Source organism: Monodon monoceros, unplaced genomic scaffold (genome assembly GCF_005190385.1).
Source record: "Monodon monoceros isolate NGI ecotype Baffin Bay Population unplaced genomic scaffold, NGI_Narwhal_1 Super_Scaffold_12, whole genome shotgun sequence".
Taxonomy (NCBI): Eukaryota; Metazoa; Chordata; class Mammalia; order Artiodactyla; family Monodontidae; genus Monodon; species Monodon monoceros.
In genome coordinates this window covers 118,937,386-118,950,085 of record NW_021703768.1, presented here as the reverse complement: position 1 = coordinate 118,950,085, position 12,700 = coordinate 118,937,386, and positions in this window count along the sequence as shown.

The following is a 12,700-nucleotide window of genomic DNA, read 5'->3' as shown; positions in this document are numbered from 1 at the left end:
AATTAAGTGAATGATTCAAGCTTAGAAGTTGGGGAGGGGACCGCCCATCATGTGCCAGGATACCTCTGAGGTGGGGGGCACCGATGGCTGGTGCTGTGTCTGCGAGGGCGGTACCAGGAGGCTGGTATTAGAAAAACTACAAAATTGCGTGCAGCTGCGTCAGGAAGGCAGGATGAAGAAGCAATAGTGAGGGCTGTTCACAGTGCGGGAAGCAGACAGGAAGCCCACAGAAGGAGCAAGTTTCTTCTGCCTCCTCTGACCTTACAATTTCCCGGACATCGTTCTTGGGAGAATCTCCCATGAGGCGGCTGACAAAGCAGAAACGCTCTGTGCAGAGCCCCAGCTGCAGCATCCAAAAGCTGAGTATAAAAGGATGGGTTTGGAGCTGAGAGACAATGTCGTAGCCACTGGTGCAGAGGCTTTAACTGAATAGCTGGGTGACCTCTGGAATTTAGGTCCATCGAAAGTATTACCTAATTTTAAAAATACACAAAATGTAAATTTAAAAGAAAACCTGACATTTGTCACTGAGCGAGGTTGTGATATATGCTTGGCACAAAATAAGTGCTTAATACACATTTATTGAGTGAATGGGTGAACGGGAAAAAGCAATTCATGCTAGTGTGTGTCTATAATCATTTGTCAAAAGCTAAATTGTCCTGGAGGTCCAGCAGGCAGAGGGAAACAAAATGAGCACAGGCCCTACTTCCATGGTGAGGGCAGGAAGCAGATTTAACAAGCAGACAAGTGAGTTAATTACAGACAGTGACAGAGGGCATGAAGGCAACAAACATGGTGAGAGTACGGTTAGTGCAAGGGTGTGGATGGAGAGCATTTTAAATCTATCTATCTATTTATTTATTTTTGGCTGCGTTGGGTCTTCGTTGCTGTGAGCGGGCTTTCTCTAGTTGCTGCAAGTGGGGGCTACTCTTCGTTGTGGTGCGCGTGCTTTTCCTTGCGGTGGCTTCTATTGTTGTGGAGCACCGGCTGTAGAGCGCAGGCTCAGTAGCTGTGGCGCACGGGCTTAGTTGCCCTACGGCATGTGGGATCTTCCCGGACCAGGGCTCGAACCCGTGTCCCTTGCATTGGCAGGTGGATTCTTAACCACTCCACCACCAGGGAAGTCCCTGGAGAGCATTTTAGATTGGACACGGAGGTCCTCTCTGTGATCGTGACATTTAAACTGAGACCTGAAGGAGGGCAAAGGACCAGCCCCTCAAGATCTGGGGGAAGAGCGCCATAGGGCGGCTGCAAAGACCCTGAGGCAGGAGAGAGCTTGGTGCGCTTCAGACAGTGACTGATGGTCTGGTGACAGGAGTGTGCTGAGGTGGGGGGAGGGTGGTGCGAGACCCTTCAGAGATGACAGATGCTGGGGGATGGATCTAGCTGGGCTTTGGAGGAAAGTGAGGTGTATTTTATTCTAAATGTAGTTTTAAAAAAACACATTGTAGTATTTTAAATAGAAATTATCATTGGATTTGTATTTCTCAAAGATCACTGTGGCTGCTGGTGGTGAAGGATCACAGTGGATCAAAGCTGGAAGGAGGGGACTGTATTTGTTTCTTTAGGTGGCCACAACAAATCACCCCAAACCTGGCGGCTTCAAACATCAGAAATGTATTCTCGCAGTTCGGGGGGGCAGAAGTCCAAAATTAAGGCCTCAACAGGGCCGTACTCCCTCTGAGGCTCCAGGACAGAGTCTTGTCTCTTTCAGCTTCTGGGGCCCCAGGTGCTCCTTGGCTGTGACAGCACAACACCAATCTCTGCTTCTGCTTCACATGGTCTCCTCTCTGTGTTTTCTGCCCAGTGTGTCTGCCTTTCTCCTTTTCTTATAAGGGCACTTGTTGGATTTAGGGCCCATCCTGTTAATCCAGGATGACCTCATCTTGAGATCCTTAACTTCATTACATCTACAATGACCTGTTTTTCAAATTAGTGGACAATCACAGGTTCCAGGGTTTAGGGTTTGTTCGTATTTTGGGGGGGCCACCACTCAACCCACTACGGAGATCCGTGACGAGATTCAGTGGTTATGCAGGGGAGAGACGATGGCGAATTAGAGGAGGGAGGTGACTGCAGCCATGGGTTTGATAGGGGGTGTATTAGTCAGGGTTCTCCAGAGAAACAGAACCAAAAGGATACACAGAAAGGTTTATTCTAAGGAATTAGCTCACATGATTCTGGAGACTGGGAAGTCCCCAGATCTGCTATCACCATGCTGGAAGAACCAGGAGAGCCAAGGTGTAGTTCAAGTCTGAATCTGAAGGCCTGAGAACCAGGAGAACTGATGACATAAATTCCAGTTCCAAAGCTGGCAGGCTGGAGACCCAGGAAGAGCCAACGTTTTGTCTGAAGGCTGGAAATGAGCGGTGTCCCAGCTCCTGCAGGCTGGTAGGGGGAGTTCCTTCCTACCCAGCTTTTTCTGTTCTATTCACGTCCTCAATTGATTGGGTGAGGCTCACCCACATTAGGGAAGGCAATCTGCTTTCCTCAGTCCATTGATACAAATATTAATCTCATCCAGAAACACCCTCACAGACACTCTGGATAATGACTGGCCAGTATCCGGGCATACTGTGACCCAGTCAAGTGGACACATAAAACTGACCAGCACAGATGGAGAGTAAGGGAGGGAGGAAGGCAATGGGGGGTCTCATGTTCCAGGAAGAGATATACACTGAGTAGCCTAACTCAGGACCAAATGGCAGAGGTGAAGAGGGGAGACCATGGAGAAGCCAATGGCTGCTGGACGCTGCCCTACTGGAGAGGAAAGCTGAGTCACTGCCTCAGCACTGAGACTCTCTTACAGCTTCTGTCTTCCCCCATCTCTAGAAAAGCATTTCCCTGCCAGCTACTGAGGCAAACGGCTCCCATCATGAACTGGTCCTTTGGCGGTGAAGGCATCATCACCGAGCAAGTGGATCAATGAAAAGCTGAATTACACTGGGTACCATCTTCAGACATGGAAAGTGAACCTTTGAAAACCTTCCCTCTGCATCTCCTGCGCATGCAGGACTGCTCAGGTTTATACAATTAATACCAAGCTATCATGCTGCACCACTTCTGTAGTGTTCTGATTTCAGTCTGAGTGGGTGATTTCCACACCAGTGAAATAAGACCTATGGCTACACTCAAGATCTTCCAGCTTCCCTTACCTTATTGTTTTCTCCATTTATTAAGACAGAAATCCACTGAGATTTTGAGATGTTTTAAGACAGAATCCACTAGAAGCAGGTGCTCAATAAATATTTAGGATATAAATAACCCTACAGACTTCTACCTTGATATTAAGAAAGAATATTCCTACAAGGTCTGTTCTAAGTAAAGGCATTGTATTAGTTATCCCCTGCTGCCTAACAAATTACCTCAAAACATAGTGGTTTAAACAACAAACATTGATTCGCTTGCCGTTTCTGTGGGTCAAGAATCCAGAAGCAGCTGAAACTGTGCGGCTCTGACTCAGGGTCTTTCATGAGGTTGCAGTCAAGATGCTGGCTAGGGCTGCGACAGTCATCTGACAGCTGGATGGGGATGGGGATGGAGGCTGTTCTTGGAAGAACAGCCTTGATGGAGGCTCTTCTTCCAAGATTGCTCCCTCACATGGCTGTTTTTAGGAGACCCCAGTTCCTTGCTGTTAGAAGGAGACCTAAGTTTCTCACCATGTGAGCCTCTCCCTAGGGCTGCTTGAGTGTCCTCACAACATGGCAGCTGTCTTCCCCCAGAACAAATAATTTCAGAGAGAGCAAGGAGGAAGCTGCAGTGCCTTTTATGATCTGCCCTTAGATGTCACACACCCCATTATTTTGGCCACATTCTATTGGTTAGAAGTGAATTGCTAAGTACAACCTCCACTCAAAGGGTGGGGAATTCAGCTCTACTTCTTGACGGGAAGAACATCAAATAATTTGTGGGCATATTTTAAATGTCCAGATACTCTGGGAGCCTGTCTCTGACACCGAGCAGGCTCTGAGCAATGGTTATTGTACAGTAAAGGAGAGATCTTTCCTCACTTACTCTAGAAAACTAGTGAGCCACAGATTGGGATAATATCTCTCTCCTTCCCTGTGAGTTGGGTGGCAAGAACATCAATAAAACATCAACAATAATAATGGCACCTAATATTTGCTGAGTACGCGTGAGAATGATAGCATCTCAAGAGCAGGAGCATTGCCTGCCTAGTTCTCTACTGTATTTCCAGCTCCCAGAATCAGGTGCTCAATAAATATTCAGAATTGAATGAATGCACTTCTCATTTCAATGTCAGAAGAACCTTATGAGGTAGACAATGTTATTGCTCCCATTCTACAGATGGGAAAATAGAGGCATAGGGAAATTAAGTAATTTGTCAAAGTGACATGACTAATAATGGTAGAGTTAGGATTAGAACTCAGACAATCTGACTCCAAACACCACCACCACCACCATGGTCCATAGAGACATCGAATGACAACTTGTAATTACTGAACCAGTACTGGTAACAACGGCTTGGCTTACACTAATGGAAGGAAGATGAGGCCTGAATTAAAACAAAACACTGAATAATCCAAAAACCATTTTCATTTGGCTCAGGAATATAGCCAGAGACATACTCTCAGAGGAGCAGCTACATTCAAACCATATGGACTTGGCCCTGATCTGTATCCCGGGCTGACACTCTCTTGAAGGGATCCTCAAAGGATCCAGCTCTTGCCCTCCAAGCTGCCCTGAGCTAGGGCATCCCTAAGATTCTCTAGAAAAACAGTGTCCACACACACCTCTGGAAGATATGTCCCTATTTTTTAGTCTCTTCTTCCTGAAGTCTCATGTATAACGCTTGTTTTGCAAATAGCATATTTCTCCCTGTTGTGCCTTTAGGATGAAAACATATTCCTTAATTTGAAAAAGCCACCTATGATGCACTCTGGGGGAACTCCGCACAAGGACCAGGGAAAGGTCCATTTCCCAACACAGGCTTGAAGGGCAAGCTGAGAGCTGTTCATGTTGCAGGATGAGATCCTGGTTCATATTCTGACTTATTAACTATATCCAACTCTTCTAGTTTCTCAGAGCCCCTCCTGCCAACCACAGCAAACACAGGCGGATACCACTGTGCACACAGCCCACCTGTGGAAGCATGAACAAGCACAGAGAAATGCTTGTAAGGCCGGCTTCAGTTTGAGGCAGAGGGCAGGTTTCATGTGGAAACCTGGAGCCTGTATGGTTTCAGCTCAGCTCTGGTCCTGACTCAGTAAACTATAAGCAAGCTATCCACTCTTTCTGGATTCAGTCTCCTTCTCAAGAGCTCAGAGATACATGCAGGGCTTTCCTTTTCCAAGGGGTGGGGTGAATATGCCAAAGGGATCTCAGTCCAATGTGGGTTCAGGTGAAAGGGCAAACTGGCCCTGAGAATCCCATGGGTTGAGTATGATTTGAAGATATTCTTTTAAAAGAACCATTGTTCAGAAAGAGAAAGACAAATACCGTATGCTAACACATACATATGGAATTTAAGAAAAAAAAATGTCATGAAGAACCTAGGGGTAAGACAGGAATAAAGACACAGACCTACTAGAAAACAGACTTGAGGATATGGGGAGGGGGAAGGGTGAGCTGTGACAAAGTGAGAGAGAGGCATGGACATATATACACTACCAAACGTAAGGTAGATAGCTAGTGGGAAGCAGCCTCATAGCACAGAGAGATCAGCTCGGTGCTTTGTGACCGCCCGGAGTGGTGGGATAGGGAGGGTGGGAGGGAGGGAGACGCAAGAGGGAAGAGATATGGGAACATATGTATATGTATAACTGATTCACTTTGTTATAAAGCAGAAACTAACACACCATTGTAAAGCAATTATACCCCAATAAAGATATTTTTAAAAATGAATAAAAAATAAAAGAACCATTGTTTCCTTAAATTTAAATTAGTTGCTAATGGTTAAAAAAAGAGAGAGAGAGAGAGAAAGAGAGAGAAAGAAAGAAAAAGAAAAAAAAGAGGAGGTTTTATATTTTTAAAAATTCAGATATCCAGGAATTGGAAACTCTAACAACATCAGATGGATTGCGTTCCCAAAGGGAACAGAGCTGAGTACTGGCTGTCACTGATTTCAGACCAGGCAGTATCTCTTTCGACCAGTTTACCCCAGTCTCCACCACTCCCTATTGTTTAACCCTGTTCCATGTTAATCATTATGAAAATGTAATTTAAGTATTGTATTTGTTTTCTTAGTAAATTACAAGCCTCATAATAGGTCAGAATGGCAAAATTTCCTTTGCGTAAAATTTGGTATAGTTCATAAAAGCCGAGTTTAGGGAGTGCCCTTGCTTTGCAGGTACCTTGTGCATATGCTTGGTTTGCCAACTGGGTAATCCTGACTTCTTTAAACTTTGGGGTCTGGGGCTCCTACCATGACTCAGGGGGTAGCTGACCAGAGTGGCAGAGCACTGTGAGAAAAGAGGGTACAGAGGAAATGTGGGGCTCATTTTCCACCCACCCTTAATCTACAGTCAAATGAGACCTGGCCTCAAGGGGATGGGGAGGGGGTTGGATAGGAGTCTTCAGTCTTCCTAAGACTGGAAGAATTTGATCCTTCCACCCCAGTTCTGTGCAACACTAAAGTTTTCACCTGGTGCAGACAAACTTCGGCCAGCAAGCTGGTCACCTGTTTGAAAATAAAGTTTTATTGGAAGCCAGCTATGCCCATTTATTTACAGGTTACCTGTGGCTGCTTTCACCCTACGAAGGCAGCACTGAGTGGTTTCCACAGAGACCATGTGGCAAGCCTGAAATATCTGCTATCAGCCCTTTATAGAAAGAGTTACCAATCCCTGTTCTAGCAACCCAGGTTAGCTCAAGCAAAGGATGTTTGTGGTCAAGACATAACAGGGAATGTGCTAGATGCCAGGGATAGAAGCCACAGAGAAATCAGGCCTTGGGGGAACTAAAATTGTAACTGCAGATCTTTCTCGTGGAATTACTGATTCTCTGTTTCTTCCCTGGTCTCCTTCCACTGCTGCCATCCCCAGCTTCCCTTGCCTTCCCTCAGCTTGCACATGGCTCCTCAGGGCTACCGACACCCCTTCCATATCATGCAAACCCTAACAGCTTTTCAGCTTTGATCTCCGTTGCGAATGGCCACAGCCTCTGAGTTTCCCAATTCTGAACTCCCAGGGGAGGAATGTGATTGGCCCAGATCATCTTTTCAAGTCTATGATTCTTGAAGATTCTTGGCCAGCCTGTGACTGTCCTCTCCCCTCAGTCAGGAGCCCACCCTGGATCCACATCAGTGACCAGGGGGCTTTGCCACATGAAGCAGAAAGTGTTATCCCCTCAGCAGGGGCGGTAGGCACAGAGCCCTCCTTTAGAAGAGAATGCCACAGGGCAGAAGCCAAAACTTAGCGTACTCAACTTGTGAGGGACCTGGCCTTTTCTTCAAGCCAAAGAACTCTCTTATTCACAGCATTGACCGAAAAGCCAACATCTGAACAATCAACATGCCCCCTCGGAGAAGGGGAATGGACCCCTTGGAGTTTGCAGATGGTTCTTTTGTGAGCAGAGGACCAAGCCCAACTGAAGGAGAGATGAGCAGATCAAGTGTGGCAACTGGTGGAATTTCAGAAATCACTGTCTTGTCCTAACTGGACCAGCAGAGAAGAAGCAGAAAGATACCTAGCCTGGACTCTACTGGTGGCCCGGTGGCTAAGACTTTGAGCTCCCAGTGCAGGGGGCCCAGGTTTGATCCCTGGTCAGGGAGCTAGATCCCACATGCTACAACTAAGAGTTTGCATGCCGCAACTAAAGATCCCACGTGCTGCAACAAAGACCCCACGTGCTGCAACTAAGACCCAGCGCAGCTAAATAAATAAATATTTTTTTTTAAAAAAGAAAGAAAAAAAGAAATCTAGCCTGGCAGACCTTCTCCTGTTTTTGCCACAAACAAATTGAGTACAGATGCATGTGGTACTTCCTCCTGATTCCAGACCAGGCCTGTTTCCCACTGATCAAATGATGGGGCTGAATCAGACCAGCGGTTCTCAAACTGCCCCCAGCCTAGCCAAGATCAGGCTGTGCCCCTGGCCACCATCACAAGACTGTTCTACAAGAGAGTCCTGGGCTCCAGAAATACCCAGCTGCTTCCCAGCCTGCTGGAAAATGTTGACTTTCTATTTCTCCCTTGGCCAAATTCTGCGGGTAGCGTGGCTCCCCGACACGTAGGCCACACAATCAGCTCTCACAACCCACTTCCTCAAGGTGATCCCATGTCGTTCTGCTGTCCATGACAAACAGCTCCAGACTGGGCAGCCCAGACCCAGGGGAAGCCAGCCTGCTGTGGATCTGGAAAGTTCCCCAGAGGCAGATAGATGGCAGCTGCTTCTCTGGCCCAGGCTGAAGCCAAGCCACAAGCTGGGAGGACAACTCAAGCCCAGGCCTCCGACCACTGATGCAAATTGGCCCCGTAGAGCCTGGCCAGGCCAGAGGGGGCCCAAGGAGCTGGAACGCTGAGTGACAGCTGAGTGGGGAGACAGCCTTCATCGTCCTACTAAGTCACTAAGAGGTTTCTGAAACAGGTGGCTCGAATTTCCTTGGAAACCCAGAATAATCCCCCATTCGAAGTGTTCGCGAATCTTGTTGTCACCACCTAGTATTAATGGGCAGGCACCGCAGAAGGAAACAGAGTTTTCAGCTGCATTTTTGTACTCTGACTTGCCTGACAAGCTCAATAAAAGCTTAAACAAATATTAAAAAACACACAGAAAGTCAGGCTGGTTTAAATTAACTTCCCAAGCACTTCACCTACTGTAGGAAGAAATTATAATAAAATGTCAGAGCAAAAATAAACCGCGCGTGGAAATAAAAATAAAACATAAAATGCCCTCTTACAACCCACTGCTCAGTACGATTTAGTTCCTAACAACATATCATTGTCCATGAAATTTTCATAGTCCTAAAGCGTATTTGGGCATTAGGAACGTTGACTCTGAAAAATTCATCTTTTACACATTGGGAAATCATCCCTTTCCCTGAAGTCTTATGGATATAAACCATTAAAAAAAAAAAAAGGTCTCTGTTAACTCTGAAATCATAATTCTCCCCAAAAGAATATGTTGCTGGACAATATGACCCCCAATTCCATTTCTCTTAGGCTTCCACATCCTCAGTCTGCAGCTGGGGCTCCACAAACACCCTTTTCGTCAGTGCTCTAGAAGGAAGGAGTTGGAGGTAGAGATATGACAGGTTCAAGTCCGGCCATCCTGCAGGCTCACCCAGCGTGGAGTTTTAAACGGGAGAGATACTTTGTAATCCTTGGGTGCCCAGGCTATGGCCTGTCACATCCTCCAACCTCAGTGCTTACAGTGTGCCGGATATACTAAGAGATTAAAGAGCAGGGGTGTTTGGTGCCCTGTTTGCAGGGTGAAATAAAAAGAAAGAAAGAAGGCGGGAGAAGGAGAGAGGAAGGAAAGAGGAAAGGGAGGAGGAAGAGAGCCAGGGGAGGAGAGTGGGGGGAGAGGAGGGGGCAGGGAGGAAAGAAGAAAGGCAGGTAAGTGAGCATCTCCTGCTCAGTTAGTTTGTCTTGAAAAAATTCTCTCACGAGCTGGTTACTCCCTCTCAGTTTATTCAGCCAAGCTGATAGACCCTCACTTTCCAACCAGAGAGAGTGCGGGTGTTGAGAATGACCTTGTGGGCCTGCATACCCCTCCTTCCCCCACCAGGTTTCTGTCACACCGCAAAGGTGATTTTCTGGGAAAGGGTTCTCCTGGCAGGGCCTGGGTGGAGCAGCCTGGTACAGCCCTAGTTATCTGGCTCCCAGCAAGACTTTCCAGGGGGGCCCATGCACGCCTCCCCTTCCTCCAGGGTCTGCGGAGAACTCCTACGGAGCGCTCCTCCATCAGGGAGTGGAGCCAGAGAAAAAGCCCAGGACGGCAATGGAGGGGAAGCAGGCAGCCATGGGACACACTTAAGTATATACACGTGTACGCCCATAAGTGGCATCTCCATATGTAGACAACCGTACAGATGCACGTATAGCTTTCCTGGTGAGTCAGTTATGACCTTCCCAAGAGACTGGGAGTTGACCCACCAGCTGGCAGGGTGTGGACAGCCGTGCTAGGGATGTCAGGCCTGGCTGTCCCTCCAAGAGTGGACTGGTGGCAGTGGAGGGACACACAGAGACAGAGACACACACACACACACACACACACACACACACACACACAGAGCGTGATCAGGTCCTGTCCAGAGGGCGAACACAGACTAAAAAATGCAACTATTTCTCTAATCCGCTTGTGCTGAGTGAGCCAGAAGCAAATACCAGCAGGCCTGGAAAAAATGTTTCTGTTCCTTTGCTCGGCTCGGAGCCATCCGCCCTAAAGTGGAAGGAAAAAGAAGAGGAACAGATTCCGGGGCTGTTTTGTCTGGCTCGCTGGACCCTCTGCCCCCTTCACCTCTGGGAGGGAAGGACGGGGGACTATTTGGAGCCCCCCATACGGAGAACCTCAAACGGCCCCTTCAGTTTCCCACAAACAAGCTTCAGAAGCGGAAACTGGCCCTGGCTCCCTAGGGCAGAAACTGAGAGCTCAACTCTGAAACACTTCCTTTGCTTGGTAACAATGCACGGAGGAATTTCCACAAATCCCCTTAGCTGTCATGACTTCCGCTTCTCAACTTGGGAAAAGACAGCCTGGGACATTCCAGCCCCCACCCCTACCCTGGTTGATCTGTTTGGCTCCTAGATGGGGCTTGGAGAACGACATATATTCCCCTTCCCTATTTTCCCTCCTGGAGACGAGAAACATCCAAGTCTGACCAGGCTGTGCGAAGAGGCCTGGCCAGGCCAGCAGCATCACCAAGAGGCTGTTCTCTGGCTTTGGAGAAAGTGGGAGTTTAAAGGGAGGGATTGGGAGGACCCAGGCCGTAGAGCCAACCAGCCTGTGTCTGTCTGGGCTCCACCACTTCCTAGCTGTGTCACGCTGGGGGATTACTCGAGCTCCTGTCTCACTAGGTGGTCATGGGGGGTGCCCCATGATGTAGCTTTATAAAGCATTCAGCACAGCTGGCACATGGCAGGAATTTGATAAATGTGATCTGCAGCAGCCAACCCAAAGGTCTGCTACCTTGAGACTCCCCTGCCTCACAATGGCAGAAATTCTGTGCCCCCCAGTCCCTGTGAGTGTCCCCCAATCCCATGTGCACAGACTGCAGTCACCACGTGGGGTCCACTCAGCCCTTCTGCTCCAGCTCACAAAACCCGTTGGGACTCAGCTCGGTGCTGTGGTGACCTAGATGGGTGAGATGGGGAGGTGGCGTGGGAGGGAGGTCCAAGAGGGAGGGGATATATGTATACATATAGCTGATTCACATCATTGTACAGCAGAAACTAACACAACATTGTAAAGCAACTATACCCCAATTAAAAAAAAAAAAACACTTGGGAAAAATGCCCCAAATCCATGTGGATATCCGTGTCTGCAGTGCTTCCCACAGGTGCTCCTGGAGCTTGCCACCCGTCTGAGGGCCCAGGTGGAGTGCTGGGTTCTGCGCAGAGGCCAGGAGATCCCTGCCAAGCTCTGGACCTCACTCGACCACCAGGTCACCAGGGCAGCTGTGCTCATGTGCAGAACTGCACAGAGTCTCTGGTCTAACCTCAGCTCCTAGTTTCCAAAGTATGCTGGGAGGAATCATCTACCTTAGAGGAGCCTCAGTTTCTTCATCTGGAAAATAGGAGGGGGATATGGACTGAATTGTGTTCCCCCAAAATTCATATATCAGAGTCCTAAACCCCCAAGGTATTTGGATATAGGACCTATAAGGAGGTAATAAAGGTTAAATGAGTAGGGTGGGGCCCTACTCCAGTAGCATTAGTGTCCTTCTAAGAAGAAGAGACATCAGAGCTTGCTCTCTCTCTCTGTGTACAGAGAAGAGACCATGTGAGGACATAGCAAGAGGGCAGCTGTCTGCAAGCCAGAAAAAGAGGTCTCACCAGAAAACAACCCTGGTGATACCTCGATCTTGGACTTCCAGCCTCCAGAAGTGGGAGAAAATAAAGTTCTGTTGTTTAAGCCACCCAGCCTGTGGTATTTGTTTATGGCAGCCTGAGCAGACTGATACAAAAGTGGTGAATAGAATCAGTGCTCTGTGGACTAAGGGGTACATTGGAGGTGCCACAGAGGCTGGGAACCATGGGAGGCAGGGCAGAGGGAGGCTGCGGAGATGGGGCTCTAGATCCTTCATCCCTCACTCCATCGGAACCAGCACCTATTTTAGCTGTTTTTTTTAGTTCAGGTTTAAGCGCCTTTTTTTTTTTTTTTTTTTTTAAAAAAAGAACGTTTCCTTGATGAACAGTTTTTTGAAACCCCAGGACGGAAGGATTTCTGAAAGCCCATGCTTGCTATCCTAATACTATCTATTACCTGCATTGAAGCATTATGAAGTCTCAGGACTCAAGGACCTGACCAGCTTGAAGGGTCCGTGGCTCGGGAGCCATTTTGGTTGCCAACACTGACGATTCCTTTACCATGTATCCCAGCTGCCTTCCACGGTTTACATTTATTAACCCATTCAATCCTCCCCAACACCCTATGAGGAATGCTTATCATCACCATTTTACGAATGAGAAAACTATGATTCAGATAGGTTAAGCCAGTTGCTCAGGGCCACACAGAGTGATCTGTTTGATTCCAAAGCCCATGACTACCCTCACTATCTTAGAAGAAAGGAGAAGTCA